This window comes from Rissa tridactyla, chromosome 4 (assembly GCF_028500815.1).
Source record: "Rissa tridactyla isolate bRisTri1 chromosome 4, bRisTri1.patW.cur.20221130, whole genome shotgun sequence".
In the NCBI taxonomy this organism is placed as follows: domain Eukaryota; kingdom Metazoa; phylum Chordata; class Aves; order Charadriiformes; family Laridae; genus Rissa; species Rissa tridactyla.
The window spans coordinates 83,226,763-83,231,908 of NC_071469.1; the positions used below are offsets into that span (position 1 = coordinate 83,226,763).

At 45.3% G+C, this 5,146-nt stretch overlaps 1 long non-coding RNA gene across 1 annotated transcript; it reads left to right on the top strand.

Moving 5' to 3' along the window:
* The first annotated feature begins 373 nt into the window (after positions 1 to 373).
* On the top strand, positions 374 to 4,625 carry LOC128909512 (uncharacterized). The gene is made up of 3 exons (XR_008466398.1): positions 374 to 473; positions 2,179 to 2,375; positions 4,381 to 4,625. It is a non-coding gene; the product is annotated as an uncharacterized LOC128909512 (long non-coding RNA).
* The last annotated feature ends 521 nt before the right edge of the window (positions 4,626 to 5,146 follow it).

Consider the following 5,146-nt stretch of genomic DNA (forward strand, 5'->3'; position numbering starts at 1 on the left):
CCTGGAGGCTGTGGCCCGATGCCATGACTCCTGGTAAAGGCTGGGCTGCAGTAACAATGAAGCTTTTATGGGGAAGCTGGAGTACAATCAGAAACTTTTTGGTCCCAAGGGATTATGGGGAGGGGAGTTCCTGGGTTCAAGATGTCTGGCACATTATGCACATTTCCACCAGGATTTGGGGGTGTTCTATGGCATGCAAGGTATGCAAATTGCTAAATGTGTTTTCAATTTTGCTGTGTTGTGCCATCTTTGTTGGGCGATCATTTTCTCGTCAGTGTAGCCAGAAGACAAGATGGGTTCATAGCACGAGAGGAAAAGTGTAGTTGTCTCACAAGCAGTATTGACCTATGAAGAGCGTGTATTTTTGGTTCTCCAGCGTGCTGCAGACTATTCACTGATCAGGCTTCTTCTAGCAAGAAGTGTCCTGAACTGAAAGGCATCTTCGATGGACCACTCCTTACCAAAGTGATCAGGTGTGCGCATAGAAACTATCTCGTTCCTTATCGCTATTACTTAACCTTAATCATTTGCATGTTGTACGTAGCAGATGGCAGCAGGAGGTCTAGCAAGTTACCGAAATATCCACTCGGGCAGAGTTATAGCCTCAATTCAGATTTCCTTCCAAGGCATCATATTGCTGGTAATTAATTTGAGGGCTTTGTTACAGGAGAGAAGGCATTTCCTATTAGACATAGACTTCCATTACTAATGGTGTTCACTACTAGACAAAACAGGGCATGATGGGCCCTACAGACCAAAGGAGAAGATATGGGGCCATTCCTGAGGGCTGAACTAGCGCTGGCACCATACACCTGTTTGGCACCTGGTCTGGGGACGTTAAATCTGATCCAATGCCCATGGAAATCAGCGAAAAGATTCCCACAGGTTTCAGTAGCCTGGGGAAGGGACCATCCAGAGGCCGAGGAGCAGCTGACCCAGCATGGCTCGAGCAGATTGCTCCTCGCAGCCTGCGGCGTGGGGTGGCCGTACCTGGCGCTCACCGCGCACACCAGGGCTGGCCGGACCCTGCTTCGCTGGGGCATGGGAAACAGGCATCACACCGCCAGAGCCTGGGAGCAGAGAGGTTGGAAGTAAATCTGTCCTTTTAGATTGGAGAAATGTAGTTACCAAGCTGGGACTGCCCGAAGATTGTAGGATTCGGTGGGTTTTATTGCTGCTGTCTTTCCTTTCCCTGGATTCCGAAGGAAGCGAACCATTGGCAAGGGGCCGGCTTGCCGATGGAGTTCCCCTGCCAGGGCCCCCTTGTCCCCCCATTTTGTGCGTCTTCCCCTTCGTTTGCTGAGGTTTAACCTCGGGCCTGTCTCCAGTTTAGAAACACTGAATGGCCCTTAATGACAGCAGCACAAACAAACCCTATGAAGGCAGGATTTGCGATTTACATGGGGTTAATTACCACAACAAGCATGTTTATTCACTTCTCTAATAAATCCTTAAGACAAGAACAAGTACGAGCTTGACCAGATTCATCCTGTGCATATATTTTTCTTGTAGGCATTTTTGTAAATCTGTATGTGCAGGGTAGAAAAAGACAAAATATCTCCCATCACTTAGGCAATAACTCACGAGCTGTGTGCTTTTCTGCCTGGAATAGCATCAGCATTTGCTTCAGATCTGATACAAAATAGACTTTATCATGACTTTTGCTGTCCTGTCTTTTTTTTTTAAAGGAAATGACTAGATCACAAACGCATATTAACTACAGCAGTGCGATCTATTGCTCTGACACCTACTTGCCACAGGAGGAATGTGAGGTCTACGTTTGTTTCTGCTAAACTAATAAGACCTGATCGTTATATTAATGAGGTTAAAAACCTGCAGCGGCAGGTGCTGGTGCATGCCCAGGCCCTGCTGTGTGAAGCTGTGCTTCTGCGAGGGTCCTACAAAGTCCATAATTTGCTTAAATATTACTGATGAGAGCAAGTCGAAGATTTGCACCATCGAATAGAATGAATAACTTGGTTTCGTCCATCTGATTTATAGAAGAGGTAGCTGATGTAGAGAGGTGGCCAGTGGCTTTGGGATGCCCTGGTTTTAGGTGATGGATCACCTGAATGACTCTGTTAAGCACTGCCCCCGACTCAGTTGCATTCTGATATACGCAGGTTGCAAAAGCTTTTCTTCCGCTGTTGGTTCATCTTAGCTTTATCTGTCTTCCAGGTTTTCAGTGGCCACACGTGTAGGGTTGACTGCAGCGTCCCTGATTTGCTAGAAGAGGGTTTGCAGTGGCTCAGCGATCATCCGGACAGGGCCCCCCCGCCGTTCCTGAGGAATTTGTGTCAGACTGAACATTTCATACAACGCGGCAGATTTTGTCACCTTGATTCGAAGGAAGTTGGTTGTGTTAACGCTTAAAGGTAATGTGAGACAAGGCAAGCTCTTTACTTTCGAACACACGTTGTGCCGTTGATGTACACAGTACAGCAAATATAACAAACAAAGAGTCCACTGTGGTATTTATACTCACTGCAAATGCATTTGCAAAATAGGATTATTTGCAATCCAATAAAATAGTACTGCTTTTAGGCAGAAACCCTGTGTGTTCAGTGAAGTGCGCTCCTCAACTTTTCTTACCATTTATCAACCCAACAGATTCCTCCCCATTTTTTTTAATGCCTTCCATTAATAGTTCAGAAAAACCTAGGGAAAACAAACACTCTATTCCTGATTGTTTATTCACCAGTCTCCTAGGAACCATAATTGCGTCTCCCAGGAATTGTGTGTTTTATCATACCGTATATCTTAAAGAGCCACTTTAGGTAAAATAACAAGGAGTGCCTTATGAAGGAAAATTGGATTCATTTTAAGACTTTTTTAACCCTCCAAAGAATGGCTCTTTGTTTACTTCTTTAGTTCATGTGGCAACTTGCCCAAGTAAATACTATGCTGCATAAATACCAGAGATTGGTATTTATGATATTACATAAACATACTCTGAATAATGACTCATTGTTGCAGTGAAGAAGAACACAAGCAATATACATTGCAGTCAATGCATTATTTCTCGTCACAGAATTAAGTGGCACTGAAGCATTGTAGCACAAAATGATACTGAGATCCATATCGTTGTTTAGCGTATCTGAGTTTCCTAAATTAAACAGAAAACAGTGAAAACAGGAATGTGATGAGGCTAAGAAACACAGCAGGCTAGTCATCAATATGCAGGGGTGAGGAATCAGTGGTTAGGTATATTTTGGGGTTGATTGGCAAAAGGCTTATTGCCCTATAAACTGAAAACTCATCCCGTACATTCATCCCTCTGTTGCAAGAAGGAGCTGAGCCCTCGGGGTTCATACTCCTGGCCTGCAGCAAGACGCGGGTACGCTTATGGCAATAAGATGTCGATGCCGGTTTCTCACTCATGGAGCCACGCTTTCAAGTGACTTTATTTCTCAGAGTCTTAGTTTATCCAGCTACAACGTCATTAAACATTTACCTGCATTTCAGCAAAATTCTATGTGTGCGAGGATTTGTGTGAACAAAAATGCTGCCATGCCACACTTTGCATTACTGCCAAGTGATGTCTGCCCTGCTCCATGGGGTTCAGATCTGAGAAATCAAAATCCCAAAGGGAAGATGAGGATGCCAAACCTTCTCTTTTAAAGCCAGTGGGGTATTAACAAACTTTATTTTTCAAATCCATGATTGTAGCCTGTCTCGTCCAAACAGCAAAAATAAAATACACTCAAATCCCCAAAGGGTCACTGAAGCACCCCTTTAAAAAGGATGATGAAAATTGTCACCCATAGTAACGCACTAGTCTAAAAGTGTGATTTTTTTGAAATTCCCCTCTTTCCCTGAAGCAGCCACAGTCCTTGAGGAACAGCAGAGAAATCCCAAAGGCAGAGCATGTCCCCAAAGCGGGTGCTCAATCCTCCTAAAACGCAGAAGTCTGGGAGTGTTCTGTGGTGGGTGCACCCTACTTCATGAGTGCAGGTTTGTGGGTTGTGGCAGAGGGGTGGCTGCTTGTGTTTGCTGCGGTTTGTTGTCAGCAGAAGACATTTCCTCCCCAGGTGTGAAGGAAGGGATGAATTGAGGAGTACTCCTCCTTTCCCCCTGCTCTCTCACCTGAGAAGATAGGGCTGGATGTTCCCAGCAGCCTCAAAGTTCATGGGTTTATGGAAACCTCTGGACTACTGCATAGTAGCTGTTTATTGTGGTTATTTAACTGTACCTTATTCCTCTAATTTTTACTAGTTCCTGGTTTTACTTCTTTAGGCAAAGCCCACTGTGTTTAAGCAGAGCTATGTTTTGATGTTGTCTTGGGTGCCATGTGCTATTCCATCTCGTATGCGAGGTCTTACTGGATAAATGGACCGCTCATTAACTTTTTCTTCCTTGTGCTTCACATTTTTAATACAGATCAGGAGGGAACACAGATGACGGGAGAATAGAAGGCTGCTGGTCTGCAAGGAGCAGGGTTCAGAGGACGTGTCCTGGGCCAGGACCCACATGTGTGCCAACAGCTTGCTGAGGCTCTGCTAGCAAGGCTGGGGATGGCTGTGATGCCTTCTGTGCTGCTCTGGAGGGCAGAAGATTTGTGCCTTGGGCCACTGGCAGACAGCTGCCTAAAACGCTACGGGTGCAGGCAGAAGGCTAAACCTTCAAGGTTTGTCCTTAATTCCTATTTTCCCAGAAAAAAAATGGAGCAGTAATGTATATTAGTAAAGTTGAGAGAACAAGAAATATGGTCAAATTTCAAATTCAGCCACAGTTCTATTTTTATTATTAAATCAGTGGCACTGCCCAGACCCTCCAGTTTTATGGTGTATGGTGCTCTTCAAACACGTGCTGGGATATCATGCCAAGACATGGCTCCTTTATTTGGATTTTGAAGCCATACCTCACTACCAGTTATCTCAAAACACATATCGAAGCCTGTCCCAGGCAGCTTTAACCTGAATTCTTCCCTCACATAGTTCGGGGACTGCTGTTCTCTCTTCCTGGGAGCCTGGGGGATGAGATGGCAGACTGAGGTCAGCACCAAAGCCTGAAAACGAGCAAGCCCCATCCGAGCCCCACAGCAGTCAGTGGGAAGGCTTGGGTGGACAGCTGTGGTTTTGACTCAGGCCCAGAGATACTAGAAAATAACAAAGGGGACAGAAGAAAATAGCTTGGTCAGCCTTGG